The sequence below is a fragment of the Ixodes scapularis genome, unplaced genomic scaffold (genome assembly GCF_016920785.2).
Source record: "Ixodes scapularis isolate PalLabHiFi unplaced genomic scaffold, ASM1692078v2 PGA_scaffold11__112_contigs__length_91849675, whole genome shotgun sequence".
Classification (NCBI taxonomy): domain Eukaryota; kingdom Metazoa; phylum Arthropoda; class Arachnida; order Ixodida; family Ixodidae; genus Ixodes; species Ixodes scapularis.
In genome coordinates, this window is record NW_024609837.1 from 10404785 (window position 1) to 10431456 (window position 26672).

The 26672-nt window shown below is 46.4% G+C and overlaps 1 protein-coding gene across 1 annotated transcript in view; it reads left to right on the forward strand.

Moving 5' to 3' along the window:
- The first annotated feature begins 4046 nt into the window (after positions 1 to 4046).
- LOC8029452 (chitin synthase chs-2) overlaps positions 4047 to 26672 on the forward strand; it is a 72476-nt gene continuing 49850 nt past the window's right edge. Inside the window, exon 1 of the mRNA XM_029991518.3 lies at positions 4047 to 4263. The gene's annotated coding sequence lies outside the window, so the exon portion shown is untranslated. The remainder of the gene's footprint in view (positions 4264 to 26672) is intronic.

The window sequence follows — 26672 nt, forward strand, 5'->3', positions numbered from 1 at the left end:
GCCATAACTATACGTGAAAATTGCTTGGTTTTAGTTAGAAGAAACTCAGATAAACTCTGTAGGACATCAATACTGGTCTGAGGACATCTATATACTGGTCCTACAAGCATTGATTGGCAACCAAAACGTATAGAGGCCCAGACCATTTCACAGTCCTGGCCGTGCTCAATAGACAGGCATATATAAAAATGGAACCAGTATAGCGTTCTGTCCAAACGTGTATTTTTTTTCTACGAGCGTTTACTACGTTTTTGTTTTTTTCTCTTCAACAACTTAGGCACCTATCCAAATAGACGGTCGCGCTCCTTATAAAAACAATTCCAAAGAAGGACAGTCTTCTGATTTAGGCATGCCACATGTAGATCACATCAGGACCGTAAGTCTCAAGAGGTAGAGAAATAGGAAAAAGCAACAACTGTTGCAGCCAATTACTATCTCAGGCCCTGTCTATAGTTATGCGAAGAGTACGATAATGTCCAAACAATATTAGAAAGTTTCAGTAGGTAACTATACAATAACAATACCCGATAGCAACACAATGCATGCGCAAAGACGCCGGAGGAATCTTGGATATACAGTTATGGGAACATTCTTCCAAAATTTCCCATTATCGTATGCAGGGAAAAAGGATTCACCTGCTTCTTAGTCATCAACCTCTCTTCATGGTTCCATTAAAAAAAAATGCCACTATCGTCAAAAGTCCGAGCGAGCAAAGCCACAGCTAATGTCTAGAACGACGCTCAAAAACCGGCCCGCTCAGAAAGTTGCTCTCGCTCTTGTAAGTCATACTTCGTTCGCCATTATGGTGAAACGGGGTAGTGCAAGCGTGCAAGATCACGGCGTCGTTAGCACTTATACGGGAAGAGGCGAAATAAATAACGATGTTCAGCATAGTGTTAATGTTAAACATGCGAGGCTCGTCCGATGACTCAAACGGCAGCTCTTCAATTAGACCACATTCATAACGTCAGTCATGTACACAAATAGACACGTAAACCAAAACGTAGCAAACGTTAAAATAAACATATTTACATATATAGATATTATTCCTATTATTATTTTACACAGAGGGGACGCAGGAAGAAGGCGGCGTAGTCAGGAGCCAGGCAAAAAGACAGTAACGTTATTATTTCAGAAGAACATTGCTGTGGAACGAAAGCTCGTGCTCCAAAACCGAAGGATGGGTTCAATCTCTATACCCATGCCTGTTTCTACCTCGATGAGCATGTTGTTCCGGCGTGCGGCCGTGTATCACTACCGCGTTGTGCGTGAAGCACGTTAAATCCGCGTTTTTGTACACGTGTCTATTTGTGCACGTGCCTGACATTATGCGGGTGGTCTAAATGAAGAGCTGCTCTTTCGAGTCATCGAGCGACCCTCGCTTGATGACGCGATGTTGAACAGTATCCTCAAGATTTTTGTTTATTTCACCCGTAAAGATGCTAACGCAATATTTCCAGTTTCTAGATATGTCAAACAACTTTGGTCAAGTTCCACACAGTAGTTTTATTAATAAAATGAAGATGATCGGGGTCTGTTTAGAATTGGTTAATCGGATAACAGCTTATCCGGTGGAAAGAACAGAAGTTGTCGAAATAAATAGCAACGCCTCTAATATTTTGCCAGATAACATCGGGCGTGCCGCGGAGTCTACGTTTTACTGCTCATTCACACTGGAAGCGGATCCGCGTTCGTAAAGCGGTTGCGAACGCGGTTGTATAAAGATCCAGTACAATTTCACGTGAACTCTATGACGTCGAGAAGCGCGTGCAATTGTACTGGATCTTTATACAACCGCGCTCGTAACCGATTTGCGAACGCGGATCCGCTTCCAGTGTGAGCGAGCGGTTAGGCCCGGTGTTATTTTTATTGTACATCAATGACATAGCATTGACGGTTCCATCGCAGTGCGGTTATTTGCGGATGACTCCTTCAACTAAACTATTGTAAAGACTCGGAAGAATCAAGTTAACCAAGGAAGCGCACTCCACAAAATCGGGTTGGGGTGGCAAAAATAGGGAATGGCAAGTATTGAAAAAAAAACAAAAAAAAAAACGTACTAGTGCAGTTAACGTTACTAGAACCACTCAGTTGGGGAAGTGCCATAGGAGCCTGCTCTGAAAAAGTGTCACCGATCCGTACTCAAGAACCGAACTAATGGCGATCGCAACGCCGCCATTTTTACCGTGGCGGCCACTCGAGGGACTGCCCGTAACTTCTATTGTGGCTTTAATCGGCCATTTTGGCTCCTCGTCTCCCTAGCGAACGCGCCGCGAATTACTATCGAAGTTAGGATGCGCCAAGGTCGGGACTTGCTACCTGAAATCGCCGCTAATGTATGGTTATATACAAATAATATTAATTTTGCCGCAAAACCTTGCAAAGTAAAACTTTTAGAAAACATCATGCGCCCGTCCTTTTGTACTAAACTCCAATAAAACTTACTACAAGAAGAGTTTTTTCCGCTTGTTTTTGCGCAAAAATTTAACATGCTTTCTAAAAGCTCCAGGTGATCACAGTACAGACAAATGATAAAGAGTGGCGCTGTTGTCGTATTTAGCTCGGTCTCGGTGGACGCCAGCGGCCCAGGTTTCGACGGCGAGTTTCCCAAATGAGTGTTCTAGTAACGTTGAGGGCAACTTACAAATAAAAAAAAAAATATTTACCTTATGTATACACAGTGTATGGATCCTTCTTGAAAGAAGAGGATCGTTTCATTACGTAGGCGTAACAACTGAAATTAACCTAAAATTGGGAAAGCACGTCAGCAACATCTGCTTATCTGCAAAACGTACACTAAAATATCTGAAGCGTAATTTCAAACCTGCAACCACGAGTGCTAAGTTGGTACTTTTTAAAACTGTCGTACGAACAGTACTAAAATATGCAAACCCGATATGGGACCCTCATTTAAAAAAAAAATATGATTAAAAGGTTCCAAGATTTGCATCTCGCTACATACTGTCCAGACATAAACTAACTGACTCGGTTAGTGCTACGTTAAAATTACTTGACCTTGTGCTTCTTTTTTACAGGCGTAGGAACGTTAGACTTAAGTTAATTTTTATGTTGTATCATGGTATATTTAACATTGAATATACAAAGTACCTGAAGCCTCGAGTAATTCGTGCATTAAGGAGTAGTCACTGCAAAATGATCGAACCCCTTCGGAACAAAACTAACGTGTTTCATTATTCATTCTTTCCAAAAACAATAAATTAATAGAACCTTCTTCGCCAGCAGATTGTACATTCAGATTCGCCTGAAGAATTGCTTCACCATCTGGAGCGCTTTTTAAAGAGAGTTTTCGTATTTGCAAGTAGTGCGTAAAACTTCTAGAACATTTCTTTTTTTCAAAAGTAAGAAGTGTGGCTTTAGAGTGCTTATATTGGTTTGACAGAGCAAACGTAAGCGTGGCGAGTGTTAAACAAATGCAAATGTCCATTCATTTTGTGATATTTCAATTAGTATATGTCTCGCGATTTCTGTTGGTGTTGATTGCTGCTGTTTATCTCTAGATTGTTATCCCTGTCGAGGTTCCTTCTCCTGTAACGGCCCCAACAAGGGTTACTGTATTGTGAAATAAAAATAAATAAATAAATAAAAAGAAATGTATACGCTAGCGGCGATACAGCACTGGCTAAATTATTCATCCACAGCGGAGGCGCAAGACACCCACTGGGACTGACTAATTCCCCGCCGTGTAAGTGGACACACAACGAAATCAAAATTGCATATCAAATGTAGATATCAAACAACAGCACGATGCCGCCAGTGGGCTGTCCTATAATTTCGCAAGCGGCGAGACGTTCATTGCAACTTCTACCAAAAAGTTCAACACGCGGGAACGCAGACTATGCAACTACACACTGTTCTGAAGTAAGCATTGCCCTAAGGACTGCTGCAGTCCTCTAGGCAGCAACGGGAAGGCCAACTTCCTTCCGAGGCGAGCGACGTCCAGCCCAGCTCTGAGAGACGGCAATAAAAGAAAAGCCCGCGATGGGCGACTCTATCAGCCACCCCTTTCCCCTCTCCCACTCCTTCGTGCGTGACGTCACGCCGTCTCCTCGCACCGACCCCGATCTTCGAGCCTCCACAGTCGGTCATGAGCACCCGGCGAGCAACCAGTTTGCCGAAACGTCCCTGACGCTCGCCCAAGCCAGTCGCCGAACCACAAGCAGGCCTCGCATTTTGGATTACGTCGCCGAAACCCGCGAGCGTTCGCCGGCTGAAACGTCCACCGCAAACCGCTCAGGAAGACAGGTGAGTGCCCGATCTCCGGGACCACGGTGGGTTAAGTAGTTGTAATGGTCAGCAGCTAACGACATACTTGGACGTCCGTGTACAAGCGCTTCGTCTGCTTGGAATCGGCAAGGAATGGGTAGGATGGTGTTAGTCCTGGTACCTTTTTTTTTTTTTCCATGTGGGGTTCCCTGAGACTAGTCTTCTAACTAGTTTTAATGGTTACCAGCTGCGGGCATACCTCCAAGGGTGCGTACAAGCTCTTCAACCGCTCGAAATCAGCGAAAAGTGGAATGCTGTCGTATTTATACCTTGTTCCAGATCTCTGAGATCTCGATCTCTGAGACCATAGTCCCCTAACTAGTTTTAATAATGATCAGCTGTGGATGTACTCAAGGCGCGTGTACAAACGTTTTATTTCTTTGGAGTTGGCAAGTACAGAGTTGAATGCTGTTGTCCTGCGGGTACCTAGCATCAGGTGGAGTGCCGGATCTCTGAGACCGTACGTCCGCTAACTGGAGTGAATGGTTACCAGCTGCGAACATACATCGATGTGTGTGTACAATCGGTTCATTTGCTCAGAATCGGCAAGGACAGATTAAGATCGTCCCGGTACCTAGGCAGAGTGCCCGATCTCTGAGACTGCAGTCTACTAACTAGTTTCGACGGTTGGCAGCTGCCGATGCAGCTCCAGGTGCGTGTACAAGCGCCTTATCCGTTGGGAATAGGCAAGAATTAGGGTGACGTGGTTCGATGTCTCGTCCAAAGTGAAACAATTGTGTCGATGAGCGCGTCAAGGAACCGACATCTAAAATAGTCAGCATATGACGCTATACGGGCTCACACTTACATCAATCACCCAGATATAGAAGAAATCAAGTGGGCGATAAAATTTTTATCTATGTCCCTCAACAACACTCAATATGATTAGTGCTTACTGTAGGTCTGATATGATTAGTGCTTATTGTAGGTGGAAGATCACCGGACTGTTCAAACTAACCGCCGAATTCAGAAACCTCACTCAAACTGAAGGGCCCCTCCACTTCGTCGAAAAAGGCTCAAGGGCCGGCGCTGGCCAATCGCGACGGCGGATCCGTCCTCGCGATTGGCCAGCGCCGGCCCTTGAGCCTTTTTCGACGAAGTTGAGGGGCCCTTCAGTTTGAGTGAGGTTTCTGAATTCGGCGGTAAGTTGGATGTGCTCTGTCGTTTCGACGACAGCTGTCGCACATCTATCGTTCGACAAGCGAAACCGTAGGTAAAGGTCAACCATTTTTCAGGTTAGCACTAGTTAGGCTTAGACAAGTTTCTTGTAATCGACGATCCTGCCATCGTTAATACCAACGCTAACACTTAATGGCTTACGTGCTATCCTCACAATTGTGAAAGTTGTCAAGATCAATCGCGATAGGTTGAGCATGACGTGGCAGTTAATGATATGCTTAACGGCATTATACCTAAACAAATACAATCTGCGCTCAGCGTCACAGCGCAGACTGTATTCTTAGGTCTAAACATATTTTCAGCCTCCTCATTCGCCAAGCTCTTTCTATAGACCTTTTCATCGCTTATCATGTGGGCAAAAAATGCTGAGTCACTGAGCTGTGGACGCATGCGCAGCCTCTGATATACCGCACAGCAGAGAAACAGCGCATGCTCAGAAGGCGTTCCACAGCCCAGCAGACAAAGATGGCAGCGCACAGAAGGCGATTTTTGCAAAGGTCTATAGATTGCATCGATTGGTTCTCTCAGGTGCTTTGAGGGAAAGTATGCGCACTGGATTTCTTAGTGTGGACAGGGTTAAGGCACAATCGATGACAATACATAAATGCCAAGTATGGTTGCTCTTACCGTGTCGTTACCGGTACATGCTAAAAGACTGACGTGTATTCACAAAAAGGCGACATATCACATGGCAAGGAAAGTCACATAGCGGACGTGCATTCCATTCGCTCCTATTTTCTCTGCTTACTGATACTACGTTGCCCATCGCCAGTGAGTATTTTTTTCTCTCTCACTTCATCATAAGCAGTTCTTGCTGGCTTGCAAGGTTCTGGCTGGCCCGTTGCGCGGCACTCCAGCCGGCAAGGCATGGAAATTTCAACGTCCTTAGTCGCCGCCATGGCGGAACCGCTCCCGCCTGACGACGAAGAAATCGCCAGCGTTTCGGGCTCAATTGCCGACGACAATCAAGGTGCGTTCCAGGATGTCGTCCGCGGAACAAAGAGACGCTGCCCAAGTCAAGGCTCTGGTTCTAGCGAGCAGACTATCATCACCCAAACCGAGCCCACTGTCGGTCTCGTAGTTCTTTTCACTCCTGTGGATAGAGATGTAAGAATTGACTCCATCACTTCGGTTCGCCTCACGTCCACTCTGGAGACGCTCGTGCCTTCGTGTGTTATTGAGGTGCGCTTTAACAGGCGGAAGAATCTCCTAGCGATTGACACGCGGAATGGACAGACGACACGTACTCTTCTTGGGCAGACTACGCTTTGCGGTATGAAAGTGCGTGCTTTCGAGCCTCGTGGAAAGGCCTCCAGCGTTGGAATTGTCCGCGACATTGACAGCACCCTTTCTGACTCCGCAATACTCGGAGTTTTGCGCTCAACAGTAGGCATCCGCAACGTCCGTCGCATCGGCAAGTCCACTACCATTCGTGTTGAGTTTGCTTCTCCTACACTTCCGGAGCACGTCTACGTCGGCCTGGTTCGACATGGCGTCGACTTGTATGTTAACAACCCCATCCAATGCCACCGATGCGGTTTGTTTGGCCATGTTGCGGCTGTGTGTAAGCGGTCGCTAACTTGCCTCCGATGCGCAGAAGCTCACGCAACTACGGAATGCAAAGGCTTGAGCACTCTTTGCGTCAACTGCAAGAAACCACATGAAACAACATCCCAACAGTGCCCATTCTGGCAAGCTGAGCGCTCCGTGTGTCGCTATCGCTGCGAGAACAATGTGTCCTTCGCAGAAGCACGAGCCCAAGTTGACAAACGTACGGCCGAGCAGGTGGCTCCACGAGCCGAAGCTGCAACAGAGATGGCTATTCTAACTGAAAAATTTCAACGGAGACGACGTCATTCCCGACGACGCCAGGCAGAACAACCTATTGCAGACAAACAAGACCCGCCATCCTCGCTTGTCGCCGAAGCCCCGAAGCCAATGGACACAGAGCCTCCGCCTAGGGAAGCACCTGTCCTTGTCTCCTCTGGCGAGAGCAACGTGCGACAAAGCTACAAAGCAGCGCTGCAAAACGAGCCCCCACCGTCGTCACCACCAGTTCAGGCCGGACCTGTACTCCCGACCACTCAAGCTCCTCTTAGTGTTGGACAGGAGGCGATACCGTCCCTCCAAAATCCAAGCACCCTCACTTCCTCGTTAGGTAGCTTCGTACGCCAAATGCTGGTCATAGCGCGACAGTTTCTCCCGCTTCTACAGTATCCATGGGCAAACCAGCTCCTGAATTTTATCACACTTATAGAGCCCTTGGTCAAAAGTTTTCTGCAATGAAAGTTTTTACTCTCCTCATTTTTATTTTTATGGCTTCCTGCCCATCTATCTTACAATGGAACGCCCGCAGCATCACTTCTAAATTAGCAGAGTTGCAGTATTACCTTTCATCTCAGCCGGTGCCTATACTTGCAATTTCGGAATGCCGCCTCAGACATGGCTCTCGAATTCAGCCCTATGTCTATTACCCTAGCGCGGCGGCCACGCCTAACAGCTCGTCACGGGCATCACTCTTTGTTCACTCTAGTGTGCAGCAAGCTGCAGAAGATGTGTCCCATCTGTGTACAGAAACAGCTGAATTTGCAGCATGCACGGTCATATTTCGCTCCTTTAAGATGACCATTGTGTCTGTATATATATGTCCTACTGGTCGCTTTGATGCGAAGTGCATTAGTAGCCTACGTCTTCAATTTCCTGGTCATCTCCTTATATGCGGAGATTTTAACGCACACCATCCTCTCTGGGGTAGTAAACGCACGACGCCTCGGGGTACGACTCTCGCAGATGAGATTGAATCAACAGATTTGATTATTCTGAATGACGGCTCTCCTACATTTTTTGGTCATCGCGGAGAACCTAGCGTGCTGGACCTTACTCTCGCTTCCCCCAATCTAGACGTGTACTGGTCGTTGGATGCGGACACACGTGGAAGCGATCATCTTCCGATTTTGATGAATATACCCGAAGTGACCCGCCTCCCACGTCGTCAATACAGTGTAACCAACTGGGACGTATTTCGCGCAAAGTTTCGCTTTCTTGAGCCGTCAGAGGATATATTAAAAGATATTCCCGCATGTCTCGTTCAATCCACATATAAATTATCATTAAGGATATCTCAGCCGTCCCCGGATTTGAAGTTCGTACGCTTACGTGCTGTTCGCCGCCGCACTCAGCGTCGTGCGCGCCGATCTGGCAAGGTCTCCCATTGGATAGACTGTCGTCGTGTTACGTCAGCTTTACTTCGTCATACTCGCGTACTTCGCCGTCGACAATTTCGTCAGTTTGCTTCTTCATTAACTCCATGTACACCTAAGCCAAAGATCTACAAAGTACTGAGAGGTATGGGCTGCTCTCCAACACCTCGAGATGTGTTCATCGCCCTCAGTCTTAAAACTGGCATTGAATTATCACGACTTGCAGATGATTTTGCGGTGCGCTTCATTGTACCCCAACGCCCTTCTGGATCTTCATATCCTCGATCACTGACTGGTCCTGCACGGAGTCCGGAGAATATGGATCATCCTTTCAATATGTCGGAACTAGATGCGGCTCTTAGGAAATGCAAACGCCACAGTGCTCCTGGGTCTGATGGCATTACCTACCAAGCATTGCGTAACCTGAGTGACAAGTCACGCGTCGTCTTGCTCGAGCGCTTAAATTTGGCATGGACTACTGGTATTCTTCCGCAAGAATGGAAGCGTGCTGTAGTAACCCCCATTTTAAAACGAGGCAAGCCTTCGTCGGAATTGTCCTCGTACCGCCCAATATCTTTGACCTCGTGTGCTGGGAAACTTCTAGAACGCTTGGTGCTTACGCGTCTCCAGTGGTACCTTGACGACATTGAAGCACTGCCACCTGAAATAGCGGGGTTCAGAAGTGGACGCTGCACTGCTGACTGTATTGCGAGCCTTACATCAGCGCTGGAAGACGCTCGTTCACGAGGAGACACTGCTTTGGCAGTGTTTCTTGATGTTGAACGAGCTTTTGACTCGGTTCCACATGATGTAGTTCTTGCCTGCTTGAGTCACCTTGGCATAACAGGAGGAATGCTAAAATATTTCCAAGAGTTTCTGAGCAACAGGACAATTAGTGTTTGCTTGGGCAAGACTACGGGAGCCGTACATCCACTGTTGCGTGGGTTACCTCAAGGTAGTTGCCTTAGTCCAGTGCTTTTTAATATCGTAATGACAACAATACCTTTATGCATGCATAAATCACCACACCCTAGTGGTATTATCATCTATGCAGATGACATCTGTTTGTGGGCTTCCCACTCTGATCGACGCATTCTACGTCCCTTCATGCAAATATCCCTCGCGCGTGTTGCAAACATGCTAGAAGACCTCGGACTTTCCGTCTCACCGCAAAAGACAGCGGTTCTCGCTTGTTCCCGCCGTCCCTTTCGTCATGGATTTCCGCGGCTTACTTTATGTGGGACTCGAGTACCGCGCGTGCGTAGCTATCGATACTTGGGGGTCGATCTTGATTCCCGATTATGTTGGCGTGGGCACGTAACGAATCTTGTACGTCAGACGGCGATGACGACATCTCTTATTCGTCGACTTCGTGGACTTGAGTGGGGATCGACCCCTAAAGCCCTACTATGCGTGCACCGGGCGCTTAACCTTTCCCGCATTCTTTATGCGGCGTCATATTTGCCGCCTACGCGATCTCTATGGGATCAGCTGGAACGATGCCACCGAGCCGGAATAAGAATGGCTCTTGGTCTTCCCTCGTACTCCCGAATCGATGCAACGTGGATTGAGGGCCGAGAGATGCCGGTAGCTTTACACGCTGTGAACCGTGCTCTTAAACATCTCGTTCGGCTTGCTGAGTCGACCAGTGGTGTCTCGCTGTTCACTGACATGCAACAGCGTCATCTTTCACAATATGGCGGTCACTGCACCTCTCTGGTTGAGGCTCTCGGCTTCATACCCTTCGTCCATTCTCCTCCAGTTGACTCCCCGTGGAGCAAGCACCCGTTCACCATCTACGAGGACATCCCGGGTTTCCATGGAAAATCACGACACCCCTGTGTGGTTAGTCGAGCCCTGACAGAGGATGTGATGACGTCTCGACATTCCTCGTTTACGGCCATTTATACTGATGGCTCTGTCGACTTCATTCATGATGTCGCATCTGCAGCTTACCACATCCCATCGGAACCCTGCTCATGGTCAGGACGGTTCGACCATGCCGTGTCGTCGACTACAGCTGAGCTGAGTGGAATCCACGCGGCTCTTCTTCACATCACGACGAAACCACCAAATAACTGGCTTTTGGCAACAGACTCTCGGTGTGCGGTCCATAATATCCTCAGCAGCAAAGGCGCCAATCCAGATTTGGTTCGTGAAATAATTAGGCTGGGTCACCTACTTGTCTCCCATGGCTCCAACCTGCGAGTACAGTGGATACCTTCGCACATTGGCTTACCCGGAAATGAGATGGCTGACCATCTTGCCTCAACCGCTCTAAAACTGCCCACTGCGACGTTGAACCTCCCCAGCCACTCTGACCCGAGATTGGCTATTAAGACTTGGATACAACACAAGCATCCCGTTTCCAGTGTGGCGTCTGATGAACCTCCTCCCCCAGCTTGTACGCGTGGCCTAACACGGAAGTTCGCTTCTCTTCTCCACCGCTTAAGAGCAGACTGCGCGTACACGCAAGTGAACCTGCACCGCATCAAAAAAACAACCAGCCCCTTCTGCGAGCACTGCGATCAACCAGAAACGCTGACGCATATATTTTTTGAATGTGGACACTACAATACAGAAAGAACCGTCCTTCTAGCTTCACTGAAGAACCTCGGTGTTTCACCCACCCTCGTGGATATGCTGTTCCCCAAGGGTCCACCATCTACGTGCACACGTCTCCGAAAGACTGTGTTCAGCTTCTTGGATGCCTGTGGGCTTCTGGCAAGGCTCTGATGAGTGCGAAAATACGACCGTCGATTTCTCTTTACGTGCTTGTGTGCCAGGGATAGTTTTTTTTTTCTCGTGAAGTTTCCTGCGGGAATTTTGTGAACATTCTGTGATGCTCGCGTTCTAGATGTGCCCGATTTCTCACTTTTGACTGATTTCTTGCCGACTTTTTATTTTACTTTAATTTGTTAATTTGTGTTTCATCATCCTATATTTCTCATCACCATCTGTTCCCCCTCCTTTCCCCTGCATTCATTCTCATCAATACTGCAATAACCCAAGCCCGTGAAACTTTTCCACAGCCAGTGAGAAAAACCTCACGTCAGGCAAACACCACCACCACCACCACCACCACCACCACATGGCAAACTTAAAGGCCCGTGGGGGGGGGGGGGGGGGGGGGGGGAAGGGGTTCCGAAAACAATCCCGCGCTCCGCAGCAGACAAAACGGAGCGGGATACGAGCGTCTGGCGAGAATTCCCGTTAGCGAATAACTAGTTCACCTTGGGTTTCGAAACGGACGTCCGAGATAAGGCCGCTTTTGCAGACCGCATTCCGCCTGCTGCCCGTTTTGCCGCCTGGGAACGACTGCGGCCGCACAAATTGCTCGGGACACTTAATTCGCCGTGACAACATCTTCGGAATTCCGCCGTGCAGTCGTCAACGGCTCTCTGGATTCTTTCGCAGAGAGACCAGGAATCTTGCTGTGGAAAACATCGGAATTTCCACCCGGAAAGCTCGGTTTGAGGCTGTTTGAGTGTATTCATTATCTCACTCGATAACTTCAAAATCAACTTGACAATAAAAAAAAAATCTCCAAAACTTCTGTGTCATGCTCAGCAGGGTCAGATGCTGATCCGGCTTGTTGTTTGCTCGACATGTCAGGTGCCCCATTTTGTGCCTTTTACGCGGTAATCTTTAATACCTCCATTTATTGTATTCGATGTCTTCTTGCACCCTAACCTACATGTACTAGAGTGCGAATTCGGAATAAATGTTATCCACCTAGTAAAATAACAGCGGTGGAAAGTCAAGAGGCACAAAAGCACCGTACAGCTTATTAAGCTAAGGCCTTGAATTGAGCTAGTTAGTACATATTTCATCTCCCTACACAAGTTCAAGCTGACCAATACGAAGTAGAGCTTGCATTGCGTCAATCATACCATGACCCGCCCGTCACTGCGAAAGATACTTCAGTGTAATAGTTTAATCGATACATAAGTTTACACAACGCATTAAGTACAAAAGAAAGTATATTAAAAACATCGTAAATAAATTTAAAAAAAAATCTTATTCACTGAGCTGGTGAAAGAATCGCGAGAGGCCGGAATGCAGATGTAAGTTCTGACTTCGAACCGTACCAGGTTTTGATAGGCAAACCGAAATCTTTAAAAGAAATAAATTATTCAAATATTCAAGGAATTTCGCTGATGATGTAGCGACGAACGTGCTTCATATACTTCACTGATTCATCTTTTCCATGCACGTTCTGCAACTTAAAGAAAAAAAAATGAAAGTCGCCAGGTGCCGCTTGTATTGAGTTGTGCGCTCAGCTAAGCGGGATTATCGGAGTCCAACTAACGCTGCGTCGTCTTGTAACAATTACTCTCATTAGCGTGACAAACGACGTACAACTTCTCTTTCTCGACGAAACGAAGTCATTGTTTTGTCAGCAACCACCAGCAGTTTCCCGCTTAAGCACAAACATGTTCTAGCTATGTTCAAACACGAAAGAATGAATAACAAGGTATAGCTGACATTGCTGTTTGTTGTTCTGGCTATTTCTGTTTGTTTGTCGTTTCCAATAGTTCGCCGCGTTTGTTATCTATTACTACAGTGGCACAATATCCGCACTTATTCTCTTGACTTTCTACAGTCCTCGCACACTGGGCATTTTAAGCCGAGGTCACACTGCTCATATATTATACAAGAGACAGTCTGTAAACACGAGTAACCGCAATATCCGTGGATCGAATGCCGCCTGCCAATCTTTATCCTCGAACTCATTACCATGCGGCATTCGAAGCCCAAATCTCGTGATGACTCGCGTTCGAATCCCTATGCAGACTGCCGTTTGTATCATGCATAAACAGTGTGACCCCGGCTTTCTGTTAAGGAAAAGTTTTCTAACTTAACATTTTTAATCACGAGGGCGTGGAAGCGTTTTGCCAGCATAGAGAGAAAGACTGCACAAATAATCTGGGTCTGACTGCCGCAACCCTTTGGTTGTTATAGCCCATAACCCCGCCTCCTTAAAGATAAAAACCACCACTTTGTTCGAGCCTGGCCTTAAGCGACGGCCTTGGCGCACTGTCCACGCTGCGCTGATAGGCGGTATACAACCCTGTCCGCCTTTGGAACCGCAGGTGCAAACTCACAACAACACGACGTAGGGGCAACGTTGTACCTGTCAAGGTAAATGTCTAAACAGGACTGCGCTGTTCTGCAGTTAGTCGTATCTCCTCTGCTTTTTCTTTCTTCCTTTTTCTTTTCATCACGCTTCATCAACTCAGACAATTGGGGAGGACGGAGAGACGGATGAATACGGCTGCACCCTTTTTATCGGGCGGCGGCTTACGCCATCTAGCCGAGGCTTCTAAATCCAACAATTACCTTATCTTCGATTCAATTCTGATTTAATAAAGGAAGGTAAATAATCTCATATGGCCGCAAAGCACAAGCATTCTTCTACCATTCTCCACAACCGAAAGTTACAATCCGTGTGACGGTGATGGGGGGAGATCTAAACGTCGCACCCCCAGCGGGGAAGTTGAGAACTACACCCACGGGGACAACCATAAAATAAGTTATGTGCATTTCTGACGCAGCGCTCGGTTGGCGTACACTCTAAGAAATGCCTGCGCGTCTACTTACCCGCAAAACGCTCAAGGAGCCAATCTCTGCGATCTACGAAATCAGCTCAGCGAATGATGAGGCGGAACATCCGTTTAAACCTAAAAATGATGTCTGCGCTGTGGCATTACGCAATGCAAAGCGTCATGCTTGCATTGCGTAATGCCACAATGCAGACTTCATTTTTAGGTCTAAACGGATGTTCCGCCTCATCATTCGCTGAGCTGATTTCGTAGGTAGCAGGGATTGGCTCTTTGAGTGTTCTGCGGGTAAGTAGACGCGCAGGCATTTCTAAGAGTGATATGGCCAAATGCCGCGACAGTGTTCGCTTGCGGCGAGTGTCCAATCAGTAAAGCACCGATTGAACGCGAGTTGAAACGCTGACGCGGTGGTCCATTTGTGTCTGGCACTCGATCGGTAACGTAAGGAATTCCGTCCACGGGCCTTACGAGCTCCGTGGAAAATAAACACAGGGACCCCTATAGTTATATTTCGCAAAACGAAGGTAGGCCATCTTGGCTCACTTATTTGTTTTCTCCTCTTGCTCCTATCTTCCCTTTTCGCATCGAAAAAAAAAGAAACGAATTGAATGTATAAAGGTAAGATATCAGCGAAAGCTTTCAATTCCCACCCCTGCTCGTTCCGATCTGAATGAACATCGTACTGGCGTGCGTGTCGACATCTTAAAAAACTCAGAGCGAGGCTTATGATGATACCGTTGAAACATGGGCGGGTTGATTCTACATCATTAAATTAAAAACAGCGCCAAGACGGACTAAGCACGAGTAAATGCACACGGACAGAGCGCCAACTTAAAACTGCTTTCTTTTCTCTCGTTATGGAAGGACACACAAGATTGTTGTGATACTCAATTCCACAAACATACAACGTCATCGATATTTTTAATAGTACTAGTTAGTTCGAGCGCGATGTAATGATGAATACTTAAAAACGAAAGAATAAAAACATTAAGGGCGTACACGGACGACACCATTCTTTCTATTAGCAGCGACACTTGCTAGTTGAAAGCAATTCGTTTGTGCACCCGTGTACACGTCCTTCGTCCGTCTTCGTGCTCTTTTTCTTTTTTTAAATATCACAAAGCGTGTTATGATCACCTTTTTCTGCTTCGTGATTTTTCCGCGATCTGATTACCTGCTTGGCGATAGTAATTAAACTGCTCGGGACTCGTCACACCTTGCGTTTCTTAAAGTGTCAATAACTATGGTAGTGTCTCCATACTCTTGCATGTTAGACATACAATGTCGAAGACCTAACGTCTAATGAGCACTTTATCCGAAAAATGTTTTTTTTTTTCATATAACGTGTTAAACATGTTACCCGATGCCTTTCCTGTAACAATCGGGGTCAACGCAAAAACAAGCAAAAAGTACAACAAGATGCCGGCGCAATCACAGCGTTACAAAAACATCATGCGTCTGTATGAACGTACTGGCTAACGTTCAAATCGTGCTAAAAAGTAAGCACAATTACGGACACCTTAATTTCGACATCCACAGCAACAAACAATTGGATCTCAACAACCCTCGACGTAAAAGTCGAGACGTAAACTCGAACGACAGACTCCGAAATAACTGCCAGTCCGCTCGATGAGCGACTTCGGGCAGTCTTGGCTACGGCTGCTACCGTCAACTTAATTACGTGGACACTAGACTGCGGGTGATAATAACCGTAATTAAATAGAGAGGTCCCTCCAATGCCGAAGGGAATGGTTATTCTTTTGTGGGTCCTGAACTCAAATCACGAACAAACAAACAAAGAGAACAATGTGTTAGCAACTCGCAAACTGCAGCGAGCTATCTTTTGAAGCATTCACTTCGAGTACGCCTCGAAAGTATGAATAGAAAGTAAATCGGATTGACGACGTGCCATGCGATGATAGTAATTAGCGCGGCCAAAACAAACACCGTTGCGTTACTGGGATAGTTTGTACAGAGAGGCACGATTCATAGGAATCTCAACAATAATGCGTACGTGTTCGTTGAAGACAAAATGAAAATAAATAAATGTTTCAAAGCACTTCCGCACCCATCACAGTTATACAAATACGTTTCGCCTCTCCGGCAATAGAAGAAATAGGCAAAACAATACTACAGTCGTTTCAGAACCAGTCACCGACGGGACAGGTACAGAAGGGTATTTTTTTAGTAGTCCCGTATCCAGCAGGCGATCTGCGCCACCCGCGCCACAATCACATACATGGCCACGGACCCCCGAAATATGTCTATGTCGGTATCAACGATCGAAATATAAATGCATTAAAAAAACGCAATTAGTGATTCTTACAGGTAGCGACATCTCACGCGGAGACCGGCTAGCATGACGGTAGTGATTTTTCGAAAACAAAAAGGGAACTGAAAAAACACCGCATCCTTCCCGTAAAATCTGTTTCGTCATCCGTCCGTGTTGGTGGCTGTTACCTGTTAAAATACGCTGACAAAATATCTAGGGACATTTTTAGATAGGAACAGCTGTTCGAAAGACCTTCCAAGGTTCCAGGAGCGCGGAAGAGGGGCGAAGATGCGTAATGGCTGGCGTTGGTGGAAGCTTCTTATGCGCGCAAGGACCTTCGCTCCGAGTCGACGAAGAAGAACCTTGGTCGGGGGCGAAGCACGGGGGCGGGAGCCAGTTTGAGAGCTCGTGGGTCGATGCCACCACACGGACGCCCTCGAAATTAACGTTCGCTTTCTTCATAACCTCCACAAAAGAAACGCTCAGACAAACACAGCGCAATTTAAGAAAACAAAACACATACAATGGACGTTCAACTAATTGCAGGCGAATGCGAGGTATGTGTAGGCTGGCCTCTTTATTCTATTAAGGACTCGGGAACATGTTTGAGAGGGCAAGTTCCTGTGTTTTCCTTTTAAATAAAGCCAATTAGAGATTTACGGTTCCGGGGCGTCTCATGGTTCCGTAGCCAATTGAACTTTGGCATCAGCTAACAGAAACGCAGAAAAAGAAATCACACTACGGCCGGGTTTTTTTTTTTTAGATTACTTTGGTTATTTTTGACTGCCAATGAAAAGCAACACGTATACGTGCATGCGTCTTGACTTCATCATCCGTTTTTCGGTGTCCTTATCAGCTAACACCACAGCATCATTGGCCACGAGGCGATTCTCGTTTAACAGTTTGTTCTATTTAGCGAATGATGGAGCGCGCAACAAGCGGCGAGGTTGTCGTATCGGTGTGGACGGAAGTGGTTTTCGGTAGGTTTATGGACGTCGTCCTTGAAGTTCTTCGTCAAGGACAGGTATTTAACGTTCAAAATAACCTGGCCCGACTTGTGAGCACCAGATGTACACAATAACATCGCCGAACTACACCCGTGCAGGATGCGGGAAAATCCACCGAGACACCCTGCCGTTTCTGATCCAGACGGTCGATGTTCACTAAACTTGTGCGATTTAAAAAAATAAAAAAATAGCAACGCGATTTTTTTTAGTCAATAAAGAAACCAAGCAGCGAGCTTTCAGTTTCTCTTGCGCCCTATGTGCTCGAACCAGGCCTCGACACGCTGAAGGAAGGCAGGGCACTTTGGCTGCATTGTGCCCGATCTATCAAAACGGATTACCCTGTCTTCTTGCTTTTGGACCGTGCAGGACCGTGACCTGCCCTAGCAGTGCCCCCCAGCTAGTCTTTTCCGTAAACCCCCACCCCAGGGGGTCAAGGTCATGCCATGGCCTTTGACCAGACGAGGTAAAACGTTCGGCCTTGGGAACGATTTCTCGCACCATTCCTCCCTCCGGCAAACACCCGTCTTCTGCATTAGAGCTTCACGCTTCGACCACTAGGTGTCAAAAATAAATAAAACAATAATAGAAAAGGAGGAAGGAGAGTTGTATTGCCCTCAATGGATGCTTCTCATTTTTAACGCTTGGTGAGGAAAGTTTCTCCCCCCACTTTTCACTTTAGTAGAGCGAACGCTGGAGAGGAGGTCGCCTCCAGTCGAGCTTTTGCGCTGTTAAATATTTAAGCTGATTAATGCCAATTTTTGTTTAATCAATTTTTTATTCGATTAACTGATTGCGTTCTCCTTCATACAAACTAATTACAAGCATGACAAAACTTTTTCTTTGTAACTTTTTTTACGTCGTAATAAACAACAATGTGTAACTCCTAATGAAAACTAAAGTTGTACCACTCACAAACAGAGAATGCGGAAATTCACATATTTTCTGCAATATTATTGAAACATTAAAATAACTTCCAATGACGATTGTATAAAATGCTCAAATCATTTGCCGTAAAATGTCACCCGAAATAAACAATCCAAACGTAATAAAGCGAAGTAGAAATTAACTCAGTGGCTGACCCAGTTAAAACATTATTCGCAGTTAAAGCATATTAGTCAATTGATCGGAGGGTTAATTATTTGAAGTTAAAACAAGTAGGAAGGCGACTCGAAAAGTCAAATTTGGGGGTTTTACGCGCCAAACCAACGAGGGGCATCTGGCACGCCCCAGCGGAGGACTGAGGATTAATTTCGACCACCTGGGGATCCTTTGACGTGCAACCGAGGGAAGGCGAGTTGGTAAAATTATTAGACATGGTAGCCCTAGAGCAAGGGGACAAAAAGGGACGGACAGACACGAAGCTTGGATCTTCGTGTTTCTGCCCCTCCCTTTTTGACCCCTCGCTCCAGGGTTACCAGGTTTATTTATTTGAGCAGCCCCAAATAAAACCAACATTATCATAGTAACATCTTGAACCGGAAACCAAGGCACAAATGAAAGACAATTCACAACCGGGACCACTTGTTCTCATTCTAGGCTTCGTGATCTTAAACGATTCGTCAGCTCTCAAGCGGGGCAATCATTGCTAGAAAGTGATTATGATGTACGCATGCTTATACAGTGGGAAGTTAGACAGCCAAGGTTTGCGCCTGGTGTCTTTTCTGGTAGATGAGAAATTTAGCCACGGCAGTGCGGCTGCTATCCTGGTGTCTTTAACGAGCACCACGCAGGTGTGAATAGAGATGTTATTAGAGCATAGGGCCAAGACGCTTCGGGTTCCCCGATCAGCTTGAGAGACCCAAATGATTGGGGGGGGGGGGGCACTGTTCTAAAACCTTCTATTACACGAACGCGCGCGCTGGTACGATGCTCATCCAGATCAAAATTGGAAGGGGCGGGGGATTTCGCCCAGGATTCCCGCGTTCTGCAGCGCGAGCTTTCACTACACGTGCTCCGAGCTGTTGTGCGCTAGCCCAATCGGCCACCGATCATCCCTCTCTGAGGGCGCACTCTCGAAAAATTACGAGGAATCGAAACACGAGAAAGGTGTCCCGAAAGCAGACGTCGAGTATTTCTTCTTCGAAGCACGCGCCGACAATTTAAGATGCCCTTTGAGACCCCAACACGTTAGGCCCCTTCCCCACGCAAAATAAGACGAAAAAAACAAAACAAAAAGATATGTCCCCCAAAACAGTGACTGCGAGAGGGGAGAGCCAGTAGAAGAGGAGGGGTCCTTGGACGACGAACCTTTAACGCCCTAGCCACGCAACTTTCTTCCTTACAACTCACGCTAGAGAGCACAATCGAGCTCCTCCCCCCTTTTCCTCAGAAGACAAGAGCGGCACGGACAAAAGGATTCCCTCCCCCACCGTTCTCCCCCTCACCCAACCGGTTGCCGCCTTACCTGTCTCGGCCGCCAGGTATTCCTTTGCCCCTCCGCCTCCTTCGAGAGCAGCGTTGGTCGTGCTTACGCTTGGCCTCGATTCTCTTCCCCTCTCCCCCTCCTTAAAAGACACAGTGTGCCGTCGTGGCGGCGGGCCTTATGGCGGTGAAAACGACGGCCTACATCGCCGGGCTGACACCCTACCTCCTCACCTTTAATTTTTTTTTGTCTTCTCCCTCACCCCATCTTGCTCCTGAACTGCACACTTCCATCGAGAAAACTGGAGAGCCCGGATTTAAGAGAGAGACCACCTCAAACCACGCGGAATCCGGGCAGCGCGCGTGCGTCACCTTGTCGCCTGGAGGGAATGACAGCGTTCGGGGACGCTTGAGGACGATCGTCGCTTTTGCCACCTCCTCGCAGCTCGTGTTGCAAACGCGGCCTCATAAACCACGTGACACCGGTCGCCCAGTTGGAAGCAGTCTCAAATCTAGGCACAATCGTGAGAACGAGGTCTCTCTTTCTTGCGCCGAGTCGTACTCAATGATCGAAAGCTGCGATAAAGCGGTAAGGATCGTCGTCGTCGGCACGTCTGTCCGCTGTGCAGCGTGGCCCCGGACGGTGTGACTTCATTGAGTTTTCGCACGAGCGTAATGGCGAGGCTCGAGCCAATGCTTTGCTGGTGGGGGGCAATGATGCTTTCGAGAAATCATTAAACATTTAAAGCGAAGCGTTGCGGCGGAAGAAAAAAAAAAACGGCCATGGCAACTCGACAGGGCAGAGAGTGAGACAATGTAATAATGGCTGCAGCGTTCGTTCGCGTACAAGAGCCTTCCGCAATGTTGCGTATTCTCAAACTTATAATGTAAAAGCGTGATGGTAATTAAGTGTATAATGGCGCGCTTGCGAATATTGCGGATCTATTTGCCGGTGTACGGGCCACCCGCGCCGATCTCACCTCGAAGCACTCGAAGTTCCTTCACACCGTGCACCGGCCTGTAGCGACATTCAATACGCGTAACGAAGCAGATTTTGCGGGAAGAACGTGGCACTTTCCACCAGTTCATCCTGCTACTATGCGTCGCCATGTTTTTCCTAGAACCAGAATTGTGATGCCAGGATATAACAAAATCTACGGATTTAAACAGAAAAAAAAAAAAAAAATTACTTTAACGTTTCGACCGGAGACCGGAAAAAGATGGCGGTCCGCTTATAACCTTCGATATGACTATGTATATATGTATATCATATTTTCTTTAATGTTCATACTTCCATTTGTTTTCAAGTATCCCTTGTTTAACGCCGTACTACACAACTTTTCCGAGGACTTGACTCAGACTTGCCAAACAATTGAGCCTCCGTTACAATTTTAGTTTTAATTTTAAAGTTCCCGTTCTTTTGCGGGCCATATGCAAATACACCCCGCGGTGGAAAAAAAAAATAATCGACATTTAGGTTGCGTCCAGTGAAAAAAAAAGTAAGGCAACTTTTTTTTGTACTGTTTAAGTTTTTGTTAACATCCTTATTCACCCGGTTTACCGCTCTAACCTAGACAAGGTAAGATCGACGTTACTAAATTGTCAGTTGGCGAACTTTTGTAGAAGCTCGCTTCTCCCGCCGATTGCCATCAGCAGTAGATCGAAGCGCCATCCTTTTTTTGCACGCTGCGGCCGCTCTCCCTCCGCACCAGAGTTGCGGAGTGGAGCCGCACCGTTTGAAAACGGTGGCGCTGCAATCGATCCGCGATGAACATTAGGGGGAAGAGCGGATCGGTGTCGCGTTGGAACTATACACCATTCGAGTCGATCTATGGTCACTGACACCATAAAAACGAAAGTACGGCATGGGTTGAAACGTTCACGCTTCTTGCTTCGTGATTGGCTACTCGGCATTCTTATGGGACAATGCCGCATTTTCATTGGCCGCTGAGCGTTAATGAGATGCACGGTGATCGCCGCGAACTGCTTTCCTAAGCTCTCGGAAACTACAAGTCCGCCCAACACTGAGCGTGTCCGGACGGATATTTAAATATTCTACCATTGCAATCAGAAAGATATATGGTGTATAAAGAATAGAAGCGTATAATGGGCAGTGGTAGGCGACGTTCGTGACACTTGGACCCGTTTCTCTTTTGCGCATGCTCGGAACAAGCTTCCGCTTGTCGGCTGCCAAAAACAACAAACGTACTGCTGCGAAACTCGTAGCAGAATCTTCACGGAAGCTTGCAGCCAATGTATGCTTAGCCACATATCAATTTAATTATACCAGCGAACGTAAGCACAGCACAAACATCACAACGAGAAAACAAATGTAGAGCATTCAGAGGTACCAACCAGCACAAAGTGTGTGACTCGAAGTGGAGGCGGACCCCTTCTCGTGTGATAAGTGGGGAATTTCCTTAGCGATAAAGAATTAATACTAAACGAAGGAATGTACATCAGCAAAGTAACGTAAAATATATATTAGTGTACAAGAAATTCAAACGGATGTATGTAAAGAAAGACACCTACACGCCACAAACAGCTGACACCTTAAGGCGAAGTCTGTTGTATAAAAAAACACGAACAAAACAAAAACCCTTTTATGATTCCTTCAGTTTAACCATGTTCTATAGGAGATTGGTTATTTTAAACGAAGAAGTTGAGCGTGCCTCGCCATTTGAACAGCACATGAATCGAACTTATAGAGCACTCAAAGAAAGTTCGCTCTGCCTCGAACCGTCCAGCTTGAATGATCTCTCTTAACAGTGTTACAAAACTATTCGTCATTCTACCCTGCAGGTACTGGAGCAGCACCCGGACAACTGCCTTTTCTTGTATTACGCATAGGGCGAGAGCACACCAAAGGGGAACGACGCACTTGTTTCCGCAAGAAGACAGCCAAGACGTTCTTTGGAGCTGAATAATCTCTCAGAAATCCTCATCCGGGTACAAATCATCCCGTCGCCGGGGTGCTTTAGCAAGAAAATAAAGCATGCACGTCATAAACTGCGACCCCGGCCCAAAAGCGTCGTAAAAGAAAAGATAACGCAATTGACGACATAAACGCGCGCTCTGAAACATCAACGACTCCAAGGCGTTGTGGCCCTCAGCTTATTTTTGTTTTTATATTGTATATGTGGTATTCATTGGATGCGGTAGTTGAGTGCGTCGTGCGCAGTCCATGTGCACAGTGGTCTTTCAGCTGACGATTGAATAAAACACATATTTTGATGACATAGGTGATGTCCACAAGGTGGAGAAGATATGCACTATATTAAATCCACTTCCATTTGCAATGTTGCCCTAAAAAAAACTGTTGAGCCGATGACAAAAAAAAAAGAAGAAATTTCCGCCTGGTTCAGGAATTCTTCAAGGGACCTCCCCTAGACTAGCGGAGTGCTCTACCAACTGGGCTAAGCAGGAGCTTTTCATTATTTATTTATTTCATTGCTGAGCTAACCAGGACCTAGCCCTCAATAGAGCAAACGCAGGTGAGCTGTTGCCGTCAGTTTCAATCGTAAGCGTAGTAAAAGTGCTGCGAAAGCTCGCCGGTGGCACGCCTTTTAAAGAAATGAGCTCGGCCACGGCGACGACTAGATCGCCTTAGTAGGAACGAACGACCTTCTGTCGATTTCCTTACGGTGGTCTACAATAATTAAGGTGCACACTGTAGACGAATAGGCGACAAAACCAAGTTTCCACGATGATGAGCCATACCACATTCAGAAACGTCAGCAATCTAACAATTCATAGATAATAAAAAAACGACCGTCACATTGAATTGTGATTGTCTGTTTGAACTGGCTAGAACGTCACACGCCGTGGAAAGTATGCCATTATAGGCAGTGAGAAATTAAGAAATACGGAGCGTGGCGAGCCCTCGGGCATCTTAATTACAGTTCCGGGGCCAAATGAGATTGAAGCATTAGACGCCGGAGATCAAATCACTAAACAAGAAGAACACAGTAAGCAACACACTGCGTTTTTACAGCGGAGTTGTTCAGGGCTAGATTCCCCAGGATCGTGTCCCCCGCAAAGAAATGAAGACACCGAGCTCTGGACACCTACCGCCATCTATGAGCGACGGCGGAAAGCCACGTATTTGGTTACCGCCGTCGCTCATAGATGGCGGTAGCCTTTACACACTGGCTTGCCGACTCGCGGCCGGCCATTACTGTCCATTGTACAGCTCCGCTGGTCTTCCTTCTTCACCAAAGTACAAAGGCTAAAAGTTTTTTTTTTATTGATTGTAGGGGAAGATTGGGTCATCAATAGGGAGTTTTCGTAGATCGTTTCCGCTGTCCGGCAACGCTCTCCGCAGCCAGTTACGCTAGCCGGAAGTCCACAGTCAAGGCCATCGGCGCGCCGGCGCAGTAGCGGCTGCTTCCTTGCGGAGGGCTTAGCGGAGAGGGAAACGCGGTCTACGAAAACTCCCTATTGATATACGTTACACTTAAGTTTGGGTGTCAATTAAAAAAATCAAACAAAACTGATCTAACCTTTCGTTCGTGGGTGGACGCATGAGTTGCCCCGCTTGATGCAGAAGCCGTTGTAATTCAACAGTGAGGGCTCGGCAAAAGAAGCGCGTAATATGTTTAGGATTCTCTGCAAGAAAACAAACAAGCATACACGACAGAAGCATAAAAATTCTGGAAACTAACAAAAAAAAAACGAAAAAAAAAAAACAAACAAACCTAGGCAAAATAAAACGTATAACTGCCAGAAGAACTGGGTCTCCGCCTTTTGCGGGAGCAACACGCCTGCGCTAGAGGAAGCAGAAACACGTCTTTGCAGACACGTTAGAGGAAAAGAAGCGAATTAAAAAAAAACTCAAATGTAGAAAAGAACGTTTCTGCATACACCGGTTTGCTTTAAACAAAAAGAAAATTTATAAGTTCGCCTTCATCTCTTTGTTTGAGAGCTTGGTTAAAGCTAGGGGTCTCTTATCGCATCTATCACGCACACGGTGCTGGCTGACGTAATTTGATAACAGCGTGTTATATCTAGAGTTCCGTGTTTTGAGTAAATACCGATAAAACCACGAATCACGTATAAAACCGACCCCCGAGTCGGTTTGATAAAAATCGTGGAAAACGAAAACACCTCTAATTAAAGCGTGCGTTTAAACACGAAAAAAAAAAAAAAAACGAGCACCACAAAAGCAAAAGATTGTTGTCTACAGTTTTATTTTGTGTTAGGCACGTAACAGAAACCCCTAATGAACTTCCCGCCGGGCCGGTTCTTTACTGGATACAACACCACTTATCTTGTTTGTACCTCTTATTGATACTAGGACGTTTTCCGGTACTCTGGTCACGCGCGTGTTTTCTGAAGGTTGGGACCAGTGTTGTGTACATGTTCCTCAGAGAAAAGGAACGAAACCTCGTTCCTCGTTCCTTCTGATTTTTGGAACGCGTTCCCGTTACAAGTTCCATATCTGAAAAAGAAACTTATTCCCGTTACACTTAAAAAAATGAAACGTATCGTTACATATACGTTACATTTGTATTTTGCTGATTATCATATAGAGTTACATTAAGCAAAGTTTTCTTTTTTTATTTATCCCGATTCCCATCAAATGGAAACATACGATATTGAATGCCCTGATGGAAGGGCACCAGGAGAAGAAAACAAGCGGAAGCAAGGTTTCATTCGTTGAAAAATCTCAGCTTTTAACCAGATTTATATTTGTGGTGCACGATTCAGACGAGCCAAATGTACTGTTACCCCGCAGTGCACGAACGATTTACAGCAACCTCACACGTTTCTATCTAACAAAGTCCCTTGTTGGAACTTAACAACGGTTGCTTCTCGATGTTGCTGTCCGCAAGACGTGCAAGTGAAGAAGAGGGTAGGGCTTTTGCAAGGTCAGTCTCGAAAACTACAAGTCTTTCTTTGTGAAGGTTGGATTCAATGTTCAGTTTGAAGGTGGGGGACAAGGGCAGAAGGAATACAGATTAATTTTCCTGTATCTTTTAAGTGACTAATGTTAAGGATACAAGAGTTCGTTCTACGTCTGGTAACCGGTTACTTTGTTGTAACCGGTTACGGTGCGAAAAATCAATTCGGCTCATTCGTAGAAACGAGTATTAGAAAATTTAGACCACCTCAAATTCAGACTTCCGGTTGGATCAGCGTTAGGTGATTCTTGTAAGAATAACTGAAATAGTACCTACACCTTTAAGTACACACGAAATGCGGAACAACTCGCACAATCTATTGATAAAAACCTTCGGATTGCCAACAACTCAAAACTACGGGGATTTCCTTAAATTGCCAAGGTATATTTCGCGCTAATAACTTCCGTAAAATCTGCCAGGGAGCGCCTGAAATCTGCCAGGTATAGACTTTGAATATGACAACTTGCTTTTCAGGCCGCACGGAAACAACTTAGCCAGTTCCCCAAGGTTGCACAGCGACAATCTGAGACACCTGTTCATATCCACTGGTCCAGCTAAAAAAAAAAAATAATAATAATAATAAAAGTCTTGAATGGTACACAAGGAGACGCCATATTTGAAGATAGGGATAATATCCTATAGGTAAAATAACGCAGACCAGATCGAAAATACTGCAGCTATTTACCGCGCCGCGGTCGGCGCGTTTTATTTCGACATAAATACATAAAACAAAAACTTCATCCAAAGTAACCCGAAAAGCCAAACACGATGTAGGAGGAAGGTGGAGGGGGAAACATTAAGTAGAAATAACTTCCGCCTCCGAATGTTTCCGCTACGCGCTTTCCATCAAAGCGCCCACCGCCATTAGGTTTTGCCTTCCCCGGGGCAGACCCGGTATGTGT